Source organism: Rhinolophus ferrumequinum, chromosome 10, assembly GCF_004115265.2.
Source record: "Rhinolophus ferrumequinum isolate MPI-CBG mRhiFer1 chromosome 10, mRhiFer1_v1.p, whole genome shotgun sequence".
NCBI lineage: Eukaryota > Metazoa > Chordata > Mammalia > Chiroptera > Rhinolophidae > Rhinolophus > Rhinolophus ferrumequinum.
Window position 1 is genome coordinate 15,450,629 of NC_046293.1, and position 15,250 is coordinate 15,465,878.

At 44.6% G+C, this 15,250-nt stretch overlaps 1 protein-coding gene across 2 annotated transcripts in view; it reads right to left on the reverse strand.

Annotated features, from left to right (window-relative positions):
- CHST11 (carbohydrate sulfotransferase 11) overlaps positions 1-15,250 on the reverse strand; it is a 254,595-nt gene that overhangs the window by 136,234 nt on the left and 103,111 nt on the right. The window lies entirely within an intron of this gene.

Genomic DNA, 15,250 nt, shown 5'->3' on the forward strand with positions numbered 1-15,250 from the left:
CTCTTTATAATTGTTTGTTGGAAGAAGGAGAGAGGTGGGGGAAGGAGAGGTAGAGGGAAGGAAGGAGGAAAGGAAAGAAGGAGGGAGAGAAAGATGAAGGCAGGGATGGAAAGAGGGAGGAGTGAAGTAATGAATGAACACATGCTTTCTTCTCATATAGGAGACAATTTTCTTGTGGAATGACATACATGGTAGAGGCATGGATCGAACAAGAAAAGCAGATCCTTTCAAAAGCCTAAAGAATTCACCCCGTGTGGTGGAAGCAGAATAGACAGCAGGGCATTCCCTGGAACAGCAGCCTGGTTTGGGATCCTGGTTCTACCACATACCAGCTGTGTGACCTTAGGTAAGATACCTAACGTTTCTGTGCCTCTGTTTCTTCATCTGTAAAATGGGGAAGAAAAGAGAACCTAACTCCATGAATTGGTTGTGAGGATTAAATGAGTTACTACTACATGCAGAATGCTTAAACAGGGTGCCAGCAAAAAAGTGTTTGTTATAAATTTCTGAAGCTCATAATTTGCACATAATTTACGATAAATTATAAAGTATGCACATAATTTACGATAAATTATAAATTATGCACATAATTTATATAAAAATCACTTTCCCTCTTCCCTGAAGTCACCAGACCTCAAACCAGGCTGGCCAAAGGGGGATAAACCCGGGCCCCTCTGCTCAGCAGCCAACCTGAGGTCAGAAAGGTGAGGAAAGCCATTTCCCCAAGTAGCTGATTACTTCTGGAAGGTCTCTGAGTGAATCCACTCCGTCTCCATGCAATTCTCCTTTGACTTGTCACTTTGAGCCACACGGAAACCTGAGAGTAAAGCATCAATTTCAGGAAGCTCAGAGCTGCGTTTTCTTCTCTCCTCTACTTCCCAGAGCAGGGTCAGCAAACTTTTTCCATGAAGAGCCAGACCGTGTTTCGGCTTTGCACCATCTACTCTCTGTCGTCACTTCTTAACTTGGCCCCACAGACAATATACAAAAGAGTGGGTGTGGCTGTGTGCCAACACAATTTAATTTACGGACACTGAAATCTGAATTCCATGCAATTTTCACATGTCAGGAAATATTACTCTTCTTTTGATTTCTTTTTCTTTTTTTCCAACAATTTCACAAAAAACAGGCGGTAGGCCGGATTTGACCCACAGGCTGCAGTTTGCTGGCCCCTGCCCTAGTGAATGACCCCAAGTATTCCTGGGGTCAGTACTCTGAGTGTCCCCAACACACCCTACGTGGTCTGCAGCCCTCTCTGGGCAGGAGGCGATCTGCGGGCAACTGTCCACACATAAAAGCCATTAGAATTTGCTTCGGCTGACCAGGAAAACACTGGTCCTTTGTTCCTCCACGGCTGCCTCGAGAAGAGGGGAAAAATCCACGTTGTGTTTTTCTTTAATTTATTACTTCATTTTTCATTTCCACCAAAAACGAAGTAAACTGTTAAACGCACGCAAGTTGCCCTCGGTGCACAATGACATAGCAACACTTCGGAGGAGAAAAAACAGCCATAAAACTTGTAAAATTATGCCCACGCCATGCAAGATTAAACTCTCCCCATGGCGGCAGACAGGCTCACCAAGACCTGTGGCTGCAGGACCGCCACGGAGAAAACCCCACTATGGAGTCCATTAAAAGTCAGCTTTTATGGGGGGCAGTATTATTTAATTGGTTTATTTTTCTAATACAAGGCCTTTAAAATGCTTTGACCGTGTGGGGCCTGCACCATGGGCCCTTTCCCAAGGCTGTCTGCCCTCGGTGGCTCCTCCAGCCCTGCCCGTGACTTCATTGGGTGCCATGTGAACGAGGTTTGGCACCCCAGGCCACAAAAGCCAAAGGGGCCTTGTGTGCTTTTTATGGGAAGAATAACAATCCCACTATTTATGGTGTGCTCACTGTGTGCCAGACACTTGGTGGAGTGTAATCCTTCACACAGTGAAGGAAGTACCTGCATTTTACAGATAATGTCTCTGGGCCCCCCCGAACTGTAGGAACCTGACCAAGGTCAAGGCCACATGGGTGGAAAGTTGCCAAGCCGAGACTCAAACCCGACTGTGGGGCCCTTCATAGCCAATGACAGCAATGAGGACCTACTGCGTGCCTGGGAGACAAAGAAAGGGCTGGCGATCATGCATTTACGTGTGAGTATACTTACCCTGTGTGTGTCTTAGAAAAAGTGGCATCAGAGGAGGTGAAGCAACCAACACACACAGATGGTGGCAGCTAACATTTAGAGAGCGCTCAGCATGTATCAAGTAGTTCACGCATTTAATCGGCACAATAGCCCTATGGGGAAGGTACCACCACTGTCCCCACTTCACAGATGGAAATACTGAGACAAAGTTAGGGAGCATGCCTAGGTCTCATGCCTAGAAAGAGATGAAGACAGGATTTCAACACAGGCAGCTCATGCTCTCGGCTGCCACACTGGAGCAACGTCAAGTGCCCAGTCCACAAAACATTGCAACAGTTTCCTCCTGGCTTGAGACCTGGCTGGCTGGTGGCTTCTAGGATAGGTGATCTAAAGTGTAATCCAGTGTTATAGCAGTCATCAAAATGATGTGATATGATGGCCAAACTACCAGCTAACATTTATTATGCTCATTCATTTACTTCTGCGACATAATTTTTATTAAGCACCTACTATACGCCAGGCATTAGGAATACACAGACCTTTCCATCTTGTTCGTGTTGTTTCTCTGGTGCCTGGCACACAGTAAGTACTCAAAGAGGTTTGTGAATGATCTAGGATTGAAAGCTTCCTTTCCACTCATGGACAGCGTGTTTCCTGTATACGATATGGAGGGAAATGCCAGTAACATCAGGCTGCTGTTATTTTTTTCCTTTGAAAATGAAAGGCCGGATGATCAAAAGCTCTACGAAAGGAATCCCTGAGGGCATTTAACGGTTGCCTTCCGCTGTCCACCTACAGAGATGCGTCTTCTTTTAGCAACAACACTTATTTTCTCCTTTATAAATTCAAATCAATGTAATTCAAGGCCATTTGGGAAGAATCTAATTGGTTTAACTGACAGTAAGATTTCTGGGACCCAGGAACAATTCTATCTATTCCAAGATACATAAATGAAGACAAAATTAAAACCAAGACACTCATGTTTGTTTTACTGTGCCGAGTGCACTGGAGTCTCAGTTAACTGAGAGCAGGTGACAGAAAGTCAGCTCATGACAAAGGAGTGGAGCCCATCGCATTCTTTCAGTGGCTCCCAGTGGCCCTGCCAGTGCCGCTGGGACGCAGGGAGCCGGTGGATTGCTAATTCCAGTCAAAATACATAAAACTGAAAGGCTGCAGGACCCTGGGTGGAAACTTGCCTTTGATGGCATTGTATAAAACCAAAGACCTTTGCAATTTTGAGAGATTATAGTCTAACTCTTTCAATGTACAGAAGAAACTCAGGAGCTAAAGCACTTGTCCAGGGTCCCCAGGGCAATACAGCAATAGTTAATACTAATAATCATGTGAACTGCCCACTTATTGAGAATTTACCATGTGCCCGAGATGCCTGACACAATGCTAAGCCTTTTTTCTACATTGCTTCATCTAATTCTCATAAAAACCTTGTGTTAGGAATAACGAATAATAATAATATCATTTATTCCCATTTTACAGTTAAGGAAATGGAAGCCCAGAGAGGTTAAGTAACTTGCCCTAAGTCACACAGCCAGCCAATGGCAGAGCACGCAGCAAATGCAAACCTAGGCCTGTCTGTTTCGAGAACCAGTGAGTGGTTTTCATCACTTTATAGTGCTATGGCTGAAAGCAGTAAAAGATGCTTTTACACTTAGCACTTCCCCCACCAAAGTCAGTGCTTTCACTTCCCTCAACATTAGAAGTAAAGCACTTCTATCCCAAATCATCCCGGTTCAAATGTGTCTCATTAGCCAAACAGCTCTCACCCCGCTGACTTCGGACATTTCCCAAATCTCCTGATTTGCTAAAAGCCTGGGCATGATTCCCCAGGCTCTGAGTCTGACAGAGCAGCAGTGCAATTACAGAGATGCTTTCTCCAAATGCACAAATTCATGCTGGTGCCCCCATGCAGCACGTCCCCACTGGTGCACAGTCCAGCCCATCTGTCCAAAGGGTGTTGAGATGGGACAGTGTCTGAGTCAACCTCACCACGATGAAAGAAGGGCGAGCCATAGCCAGGCCCCTCCTTAAGGACAGGCCATTCTGCTTTTCGACTGTGGGACCCACAGCCTGTCCTGCAAGGCACTGTGTCACAGCTCTGCCCAATCCCCTTTGGAGGTCACCCTACTGAAACTAGAGTGACCAACCATCCTAGTTGGCCTGGGACTGAGGACATTTCCGGGACTGGAGACTTTTGGTGGGGAAACCTGGAAAGTCCCAGGCAAATTGGCACAAACTGGTCACCTCACAGTGCCCTTTGGAATGAGAAGATTCAGGAACTGAAGTCAACCAGAAATGTATTCAAATCCTAGGTTCACTATGAACTAGTCTTGGGACATTGGGTCAATGGCTTAATCGCTGAAACTCAGCTATAAAATGCAGTAATAGTGCCTCTATCCTAAGGTGGTTATGGGAGTTATATGAACATGTAAAATAGCCTGGGACATGGCACCCAAAACCCTCTTGTGGAAAGTCAGAGTCCTGGATCCTTCCCCTAGCTCTGCCACCAAACCAAGATCCTCGCCTTGAACAAGTTCTCCCTGGGCCTCAGATTTCTCCTTGGTCGTCTGGTGAAGAGGTAAAACCAGGTGGTCTCTAAGCCCCTTCCAGCTCCAAATTCCTAATTCCTACGCAGAGGGCCAGAGAACCCTCCTGCCCTGGAGAACCTCCTGCCCTGGTTCTCCCTAGAGAACCACAGGTTAAACAGCCCTGGAGAAATGCTGGGGGTGGGCCGGTGGCGTGTAAGGGGCAGGGGTGGGTGGCAGTCAAGCAGTAATGGGGGCAGGAGGGAGAGAAGCATATAGGGCCAGGAGAGGTTGTGAAGGAAGAAGCAAGTCTTGGCTGTGCAGCAAATGTCCCATCCATTCCTTCCCAGTGTATAATCTACTACCAAAAGGCCAGCATACTGGTCGGGATGATGAGGTTTTTCATATGGAAAAACGCCATATAATAATAAAATAATAATTTAAAAAGCCTTACAAGAAGCAGAGCTGGTGGTCTCTAGCTCTGGGGAAGCACGGGCCACGGGGCAGTCCTTGGAACAAGACCCTCTTGTTTCAGATCACCCGGGGCCCAGGCCTGAAATGCCATTGGTGGGGATCAGGGTTCCAAGGTCTCAGAGTCGGGGGCAGCTCACTCTCTCACCGATGCTCGCCTGCACCCGTCCTTCGGGGATGACTCAGATTCTTTTCAGTTCAGCATTGCCCTTTGGCCTACTACTCTCTTTTTAAAAAATGCAAAGGAAGAAGCGCCCTTTGAGTCACTCCCTATCACTAGAACTCAAATTAGTTGTCTTGGCTCCATCTCTGGAATAAATACTCAGCACTGAGGGAAAGAGGAAGAAGGGAGCAGAATGAAGGGAAGAGTGGGAAAGGATGCAAGAGAGCCACGAAGCTGCAAGAGTTCTTCACATCACAATTTGGCTTAGAACTGGCTCAGTCCTAAGCAGTTTTCATAAAGCTGAGAAGCCAATAGAAGTAAATAAGTTCTCATAAGTTAAGAAAAAATTTTTAACACTCAGGAGTCTGTGTCTTTGTGAGATTTAGTTTTATCTCAAGGAATCTGAGGCGCTTTGAACCCAGCATGTTTACGTATCTGGATGGGCCCAGGTTTTAGCTTTCCTTGCTTGCTCCTGCCCAGCAAAGAATAAAGAATCAAAACTCATGTTTGGAGTCTGAAGGGTTCTTATCCCCTATCTGACCACTCCTGCTCATTTTCAGAGGAGAAAAGTGGGCCCAGTGAGGATGGCCAAAGGGCTGGGAGAGCAGGGCCAGGCCAACTTCTCTTAGGCTGGCTCATCCCTCCAACTCTACGTCCCTGGCAGCCAAGCCCCACATGCCAGTCTTGTTTGCCCCTCTCTACCCATCCTCTGCCTAACTAAGTGCTTAGTGCATAGTAGGTACATTTGTATCAAATGAATGAAAATAAAACGACAGGTCAAATGACCTGAGAGTTTAACCAATGAAACTTTTTCTGCTACAGGGTATCAGGCCAAACCACTGACTCATAGCAAAAGAACAAAGAAGTTAGCATGTTCTGTCCTAACAGACTTCCTCAAAATTATTTCATTGGACTTTTTAGTCAAAAGAGTAAAAACAAACAAAAACATAAAGCAAAATAAATCCGGTGCATGCTTGTGGAACTGTGAGGTGCCTTGAAATGAGTTCTACTGTGTTTCCCCAAAAATAAGACCTAGCAGGACAACCAGCTCTAATGTGTCTTTTGGAGCAAAAACTAATATAAGACCTGGTATGATATGATATGATATGATATATGATATGATATATGATATGATATGATATGATATATGACGTGATATGATATAATGTAATACTGGGTCTTATCTAATATATTATAAGACCGGGTCTTATATTAACTTTTGCTCCAAAAGATGCATTAGAGCTGATTGTCCGGTTAGGTCTTATTTTCGGGGAAACATGGTATAAGCGCTCAATAAACATTAGCACTTATTAATGCCTCTCCTCTATTTCTCACAACCACCCTCGCAGTAGGTGATATCATACCCATTTTAAAGACAAAAAAACTGAGGCTCAGAGAGGTTGCAGAATTTACCCAACGACATAGCTAGTGAGTGGTAGAGGTGGGATACAAACACTGCATGCTTTCCCCCACTCCTCTGAAAGGAACCACGCTACAGCTTATACATGTCCAGAACAGGAAGAGGCCGAGCAAAAAAGGCAGTCCTGAATGCTGACCCCGGGTTCTCCAACTAACCAGGGCCTTGGGGTGCTTTATAGACATTCGGCACACTGGTGTTCATAGGTGGCCTTTCAGCAGCCCCAAAACACTGAGGGAGGAGCCAGGGTCAGCCTAAGCTTTCATTAATACTACTATCAAACTTCAACTTTCCAACTTCCTATTCCTTCCTGCTCACAGTCCCTCCAAGGGGACAACTCAGAGCCATTCAAAAACATTTCCAGGTCCGTTTCCTTATTGGAGCCTCTACAAGCAACCACTAAAGAATACTGAGGGATTTGGGGTTTTATTTCATTTGGGAATGATCTGAACTTTTATTATAGCTAATTCCCAGGTCAGTCGCTCCTCCTACTGAAAGCTCCTCATGCCCAACCTGGGGAGGTGGTTGCAGAACTAAAGTGAATTAAGCTTTTGGCAGATGAAGGTCAAGGGTATAAATCTGAGAATTCGATGAATGCCCTTGGTATAACTCGGGAAGAGAAAAGACCCAGCTTCATCTAAAATCCAGGAGATTTATTGTCATAGAAACCTGACATGAGGAACTCTGATACTCAGCTTGAAGAATATGCAGTAGACGTTGCATTTACCTGCTGGGAGAAGACTGGCCATTAAATACACTCACCCAAACCAATGGCCGCTGCAGTCAACCCACTCCCTTTTAGATAATTCTGGCCCATCTGCAAAAAAGTGCCCAGAGCAAAGGACTGTGCCTACTCCCTAAAAGTACGAGGTCCCGGCTCATGTGCAAACCAGCTGTCAATCAGATAGTTCAGTGCAGAATCAGATGAATCTAGGACGAGAGGGGTCTTTAGAGATCGTCTGGTCCCAGCAACCTTCACACAAGCAAGAAAAATGAGATGCCTTGTTCTACACCATGTTACATAAGGGTCTTGAGTATCTGTGGGTGTTGGTATCCACAGGCGTCCTGGAACCAGCCCCCTGTGGATACCAAGGGATGACTAAGGGAAAAGGACCCTCAGAATTGCTTCTGATTGAGCAAGAGAAACGGCAGGATGCAAAACTGAAAAAAAAAATGATCTTTCTGGGCAGTAGAGTTTGCAGTCCACCTAGTGAGAAAGCCTGGGGAGGTAAAGGGAGAGAAATGGAGGGAGAAAGAAGGCGCCAAGCATTAAAAGGTTAACGAACCCCAAGCCAGTGGAACTCATTTCATCTCCAGCTCCATCTTATGGGTGGAGAAATGGACTTCCAGGAGCAAAAGTCATTCACTTAAGGTCACACAGCTAGTTGGAAGCAGGGTTGTGGTTAGAAAGAGGGTCTCCTGAGTCTGTCCTCGTCCCTTTCTCCTTTGCACCCAGTTTACACATAAATAAACATATAAATCCGAAACAAAGGTTTTGTGAAACAGTTCTTATCCTGACTACGTGTGATGGACTGATATTGATATTTTCTATTCTCTGCTAGTTTTTTAATACTAGTCACAATTCATTAAATTGATTTTACAACATACCAACGGGTGGTGACACATGGTTTAAAAACCCCTGACTTAGACATCTTGAAAGACTCAGTCAAGGATAAAAGCGTTCGTTCAATGTGAAGTTGTTTATGAGCTGAATATATTAAACACTGATAAAGAGAACTCATGACTTCCACCTCTGAAATGCCTCTCTCCAATGATCCCCATCATAAATGCCCCCACTAGGCCCCTAGCTGTGCAGACCCAACACCCAGGAGTCATTCTGGCTTCCCTCTCCTTCATCTGCTACACGCCACCCATCAGCACATCTCTGCTCTTTACCACCCTGGTCCAAGCCACCGTCACCTCCCCCTGAGGCTAAGACAAAAACCTCTTTATTGGTCTCCCTGGTGCGACCTTGGTCTCCCTACTCTATTCTCTAGCCAATGCCAGAATCACCAAAAAATGTAAATCAGATCACAACAGCCTCCCTGCTCCAAAGCCCTCCTACCACCTTAGAACAAACTCAAAGTCCTTCCATGGTCTAGGAGGCCCCACTAGACCTAGCTCCTACCGGCCTTATACCCCTCTTACAGCCATAGTGGGCATCTGGCAGTTCCTCAAAAATGCCCAGCGTTAGCCTCAGGGCCTTTGCACTTGCAGTTCCATCAACCTGGAATGCTCTTCCCAGATACCAACACGACTGTTTCCTTCTTCCTTCTGATCTCTGATCACATGATCAGCTCCCTGGGGATGCCTTCCCTGACCACAGTATCTAACAGAGTCTGTCCTCTTTCTCACTCTATCCCTCCACTGCTTCAAGACTCTATTACCTCCTGACTTTTTATGTTAAATGCTTTATCAACCACTGTCCCTCACGACCACAAGACTGTTAAGCTCCACGAGAGGAAGGACGTGGACGGTCTTATCTACCATGATATCCTTAGCACCTCAAAGAGTGCCTAAATTCAAGGCCTGAATGAATGAACAAATGAATGAATGAATGAATGAATGAGAGCTCTTGTCCCAAAAGACAGGAAACGAGGTCATTTTTGAAACATAGTTGTCCTAGTCCAATGTCTTTTAAACTTTCCTGATAAGAGTCACCCAAAGTACTTGTAAAAAGACATATACAGCTAGTCCCTCTGAAGCAGACGCTCCCAGGGAAGCTGAGAGCTGAGCAAAAGCCTTAGGGGATTCATAGCTCAGAAAGGTCTGGAGACGCTGGACCAGCCAGATAGGAGAAACAGGGGGGTACACAGAGGGTGCACACGCAGGGCAACCTGAAGGAGAGGAAGAAACGTGTTCCCACTGGGGCCAGCGAGCTCAGGGGACGGTGAGGGAGGTGTCACAGGGGATGTCCTTACAAGCATTACACAGAGCCTAGCTGCAGAGAGTGTGCCAAACAGGAGAGCGCATCTTCATTTCTTTATTTCTACCTTAACTCATTCCAAAAAGGATCGGAGGCCAGACTGGGAAAGCATTCATTTGATTCTAGAGTAAGATCTTCAAGGCAGAGAATAACACACATGGGGTTTTGCTTTTTTTTTTTAACGTCTGGAAAAATATACATAACATAAAATTGACCATTTTAACCATTTTTAGGTGCACAGTTCAATGGCATTAAGTATATTCACATTGCTGTGCAGTCATCATCACCATCTATCTCCAGAATTTTTTTCTGTCGTCCCAACTAAAACACTATACCCCTTAAACAATAACTCCCCACGTCCCTTCCCCAGCCCCAGGCACCCACCATTATAGTTCCTGTCTCTGTGAATCTGACTACTCTAGTACCTCATGTAAGTGGAATCATATATTATTTACCCTCTTGTGTCTGGCCTATTTCACTTAGCTTATTTCATGTAGAAACTTCAAGTTTCATCCATAGCATAGCATGTGTCAGAATTTCATTCTTTTTAAGACTGAATAACGTTCACGGTATGTATTTACCACATTGTGCTTATCCAGTCATCCATGGATGGATATTTAGGGTCGATTCCACCTTTTGGCTATTGTGAATAACGCTGCTGTGAACACAGATCCATAAAGACCAGTTTGAATCCCTGCTGGAGGTTTGCTTTCTAAGCCGTCCCGCTGGGAGACGTGGAGCCTCAGCCTGAGGCGGGGTCCAGAGGCAGCTGGGTAAGCGTGTGGCTGTGGCCACTGAGCAAGCACTGTGAGACGACCACTGGTCACGTGGCTGTATGAGCATCACCTCTCGGCCAGAGACCACGCCGAGCGTTCAGTCACCTCTCACTTTAACTGGGTTTTAGCGCAGGGAGCCCAGCAGACAGGCAAGGAATCCCAATGGAATGAAACCACCTGGGGCGGGGGGTCTTTGGTGGGGAAACATTTGAATTAGGTACTAAGGAACTGGAGTCTGGGTCACGGGCTGCAAGAGCCCCCACTCAGAGGCAGAGCTTAGCTACCCAGCTAGGGGTTGAATCATAAAGAAACTTCGGGCTACTGAGGCAATCACTCAAAGATTTGCTGAAGAAGGTGACCCCTAAATTGTTTGAGATGGCAAAATTGTTTCCTTAAAGACCCAGCCCGGCATGATTTCAAATTAAGCACAGAAAACGTCCAAAACAGGGTAATATATAGAGACACAGAAAGTATACTAAAGGTTGCCTAAGGCCTGGGGTTGGCATGGCGAGCGAAGGTAAATAGACACAAAGGTTCTTTTTAGAGTGGTGGAAATGTTCTAAAATTAGATTGTGGTGATGGTTGTATAACTCTGTAAACATATTAAAATTCATTCAATTCTACACGGAAAATAGGTGAATTTTATATGTAAATTATATCTCAATAGGCTATTTATAAAATAAGTACAGAAATATTTAAGAAAACCCACAAGATTTATATATTTTGACCTATCAGAATAGAGCTCCCTTGCAATACCAATATGAAAGATTTAATTAAACAATTTATTTGCCTTGAGATTTTAAGTTGAGATAGTCTAAGTTTACATGTAACATTGGAACATATAAGAAACTTAAGATTCATTATATGTCTAAGTTTGAGGTATTAGATTTATAATATTGATGTATTTCTTTGTCAGACAATTGAAGTACTCAAAAAGGACATTAAATACCGGGGGTGCCAAAAAAATGTATACACATGACTAGTATTCATCTTTTGTTATTAGTCTATATAGAGAATTACAATTTTAATACAGGTTTTTCCTTTCTTAAAATGTGTATACATTTTTTGGCCCCCTCTGTATATTAAATTTTAAACACAATTTAAAATGTTAAAAGGTTAAGTTTGTTAAAGGGTCACATATGAATCAAAGGTTACCCTAAATGTAACAGTAAATGTTCGCTAGATTTATGAATAGAAAAGTAAGATTCTTAACTTAAAGACTTAGAATTAGCTTCCTAAATCTGTAGCTTTAATTTTTTTCATAAGCCTTTTTTGTACACAAATGTCACTTTCAATGACGTAAAAAAAACACTCACATTAACAGAAAATTAACAGGAATTGACACCTCCGGGCTGGTCTGAAGGTGAAGAACCTGAGTGTCTGGGGGGAAGAAGAACCAGCCCTCAACTCCCAACCTCAGCACAAATTCTGTTCCTGAAAACCCTGACAGTGGTGGACCAATTTTATTGTCGAGAAACGTAGTAAGACCCGGTGGAAAAACACAGTTCAAGGAACTGAAATTGGCAGTTAACCCAGGAAAGCCCTTATAAATTACGTTTTACGTTCACTTAAATAAAACAAGAGAGACAGCCCCGGCAGCCCAGATCATATTAATTACATGCTACACACCTTAAATGAGTAATCATGGGCATCAGACAGTTACTTTCCATTTACCCTTCCTTCATTCGGGAGAATTTGTACTCTCTCTTCCCTGCAGTTTCCCTGGAATGCTTATAAATTTATTTTGCAGTGATGCAGATAACATGCCAAAATACTTTCTTCTCTGTGGCTGGTGCTCCAAGTCTCATTTTACGACTTAGAGACATTTAGGTCTGCCTAGGGGGTTCCCCCACAGCTTCAGAGACAGAATAACGTGGCTGCTTGAAAAGGGATATATTCTGGGTAACCTTTACTTAAGCTACTCAAGCATGGCTGGACATTAACCCCAGACCCACGCTCTTCCCTCCAGTGCAGAAAGCTATTCAGCTCCATGCAGGATCACTTCACACTCATACAGTCGGACTGTACCAAGCACCCCCACGTCTTGCACAGAGCTCCACTCCTGCCCCGCCACATGGCCTCTTCCAAGGCCTATGGGGATTGTCACCCATCTTTTGTCTCTCTCAAGGCCAGCTGGGCAAACCTGATCCTGCCCAAGCTTCTGCTTTCCCTTCTCTCCACCCTGCCCTACAAGGCAGAAAGGCCTGGTCCTGGTGAAGACTTCACCATGGTCCTGGTGAAGACCATGGTAGAGTGGCTTGAATAGTGCCCCCCGCCCCAAATACCTGTCCACTCAGAACCTCAGAATGGGACCTTATTTGGAAAGAGGGTCCTTGCAGATGCAACTAGTTAAATTGAGATGAGGTCATACTGGACTAGGGTGGCCCTAAATCCAATGACTGGTGTCCTTATAAGAAGAGGAGAGGACACAGAGACACATACACAGAAGGTCCTTAAAGATGGAGGCAGAGGCTGGAGGGAGGTAGCCACAAGCCCGGCAATGCCAAGGACTGCTGGCAACCACCAGAAGCTAAGAGGAAGCAAAGAAGGGGTCTTCCTGTGAGCCTTCAGAAGGAGCACAGCCTTGCCCACACCTTGATTTCAGACTTGTAGCCTCCAGAACGATGAGAGAATACCTTTCAGTTGTTTTAAGTCACCCAGTTTGTGATGCTTTGCTATGGCAGCCCTAGGAAACTAATACACATGGGTTCATATCCTGTGTGACCTTGACAATATACTCAATCTTCTGGCCTCAATGACCTCATCTGTAAAAGGGGGATAACAATATGCCTATTTAGTAAGGGTACTATGAGGACTAAATAAGTTAATGCATGTCAAGTGTTTGGAGCAGCCCGGGCCTGCGGTAAGTACTCAATAAGCTAAATTAGCTTCCTGATGTCCAGTACCTTGTTTTTCTAATTATTCCCCAAGAGAGCACCTCAAAATCCTTTTCTATTCTGATCCAAAGTCTCACTGTGATGGGCATGATATATACGCATTACTTCACAAATCAGAGAGGAACTGTTACGTGGTTAGCAGACAGAAGGATTGGTGATGTGTGATGGAGATCTAACCATTCCGGTTTTATTCAAAATGTGTGTGAGGCGGCTACAGCATGCTGACGTGTGGTTGCTGAACACACAGTACCTTTGCTCCAGAAGCAAGCGAGTGTGGAAGAGACGACCTTCCATGAAGAAAGACATGCTCACAGTCAGAAAGAGCTGGAACCTTCCAAGGCAGCCAACCACCCATCTACCCAAACCCGTATTTTCATTTCCATATGTTTAGAGGAGTTAAAGATGGGAATTATCTCTGTATAGTGGTTCATTTGTATTATTTTCTTCTGGCATTTTTCTGGCTAACATGAGGCTAACAGAGAACACTGATTTTTAAAAATATCCCCACGTGCACTGCGTCACTAGAGCTGCGAAGATGTTCACAGCTTTCAACTCCAGCAATTTCCCTCTTGGGAAATTACACCAAGAGAATAATTGAACAGAAGCTAGAAGATTTATGTGCAAAGATGTTTACTATAATATTTCCCTTTCAATGGCCAAAAAGTTGTAAACACTCTACGATGTCCAAGATTAGAGGAATAATTTCATAAATCATAGTTCACCTTAGGTATGTTGTTTATGAATCACAGTACATTAACTACTCAACAAATGATACTGTGATTAAAAAGTCATAATGTAAAGACATGGAGAAGGGGTTGAAGTTAAAGCAGCAGAATTCAAAATATTCTGAGGATCAGGATCTTGGCTGTGTAAATATATATACCCATATAAACATGAAAACAATTGTTAGGGTGGCTTTTATGCTTTCTTCCCCGTGGTATATTATTTTCCCTCTTAACAATGATAACTTTGATATAATGTTAGATCCAAATCAACTCTAAGTGTTAAAGATGCTGCTGAAAGCCAGGGAAACTCTAAACAAAGAGCTGGACTTTTCCCAAAAGTTATCCACTAATGTGGATAGTTTCCCGGGACAGATCTTTGAAAAGTGAGGGCACAGTAAGTGTGCATATCCCAGAACTCTGAGTTGCTTAAGTATAATTTACGTTGTTGCCATCAAGGGTGAGGGAGATAAAGCAGGTGCTGGAAAAGATCCAGAAGTGGACGGGGTGGGGGAGCCCTGGGCTGAGGGCAGAGAAGGCACATGTGAGTTTGGGGGAAGTTTTGCTGCGCCTCAAATGTAATTCTTCTGGAAATGCGGTCAGAGGGAAAAGGCCATTGCAGCTGGAGCCTATTACGCTCCTCGTCTCCCTCCTCCTTTCTTCCCTTCTAGTAAATTCAAGATGCAACTCAGAGAGTCACTCCATGATCCCTCTGAAGACAGGCAGTGGGACACGAAGGAACCCAAAGGAGGGGTAAGAAAAGACCAAAGCAACTGTAGTGATTTTTCCCCAGGGAAATGTTCAGCATTTTCAGACTTCTCCCACTTCCCTCCCCCCAAAAAAGCTTTGTGACAACATAGAGACAGCGTCCCATCTTTCTCCAAAAAGTAAGAAAGTCGTGCACAAGGGGACTTATTGCCGCAATAAGCAGGAAAGCATGGCTTCTCGGGGTACATCGCACATGTCCAGGCTGGGTGTAGACATAAATATTCCTTCAATGTCAACCAAACCAGGTCTATTTGTGCAGGCACATTAAAAAGCTGTAAAACAATAAGAAGGTGTTTGCAAAAGGTTATAGCTATAAGGGGATGCGAGAGCCGCTCACCTGTTTACATCGATGAACAATGACCAGGTGGGTTAGAAAGGGCTCTGGTTCTGGGCTTGCTGCTACCTACCATCTGGGTGACCCGGAGCGGAGGAGTGA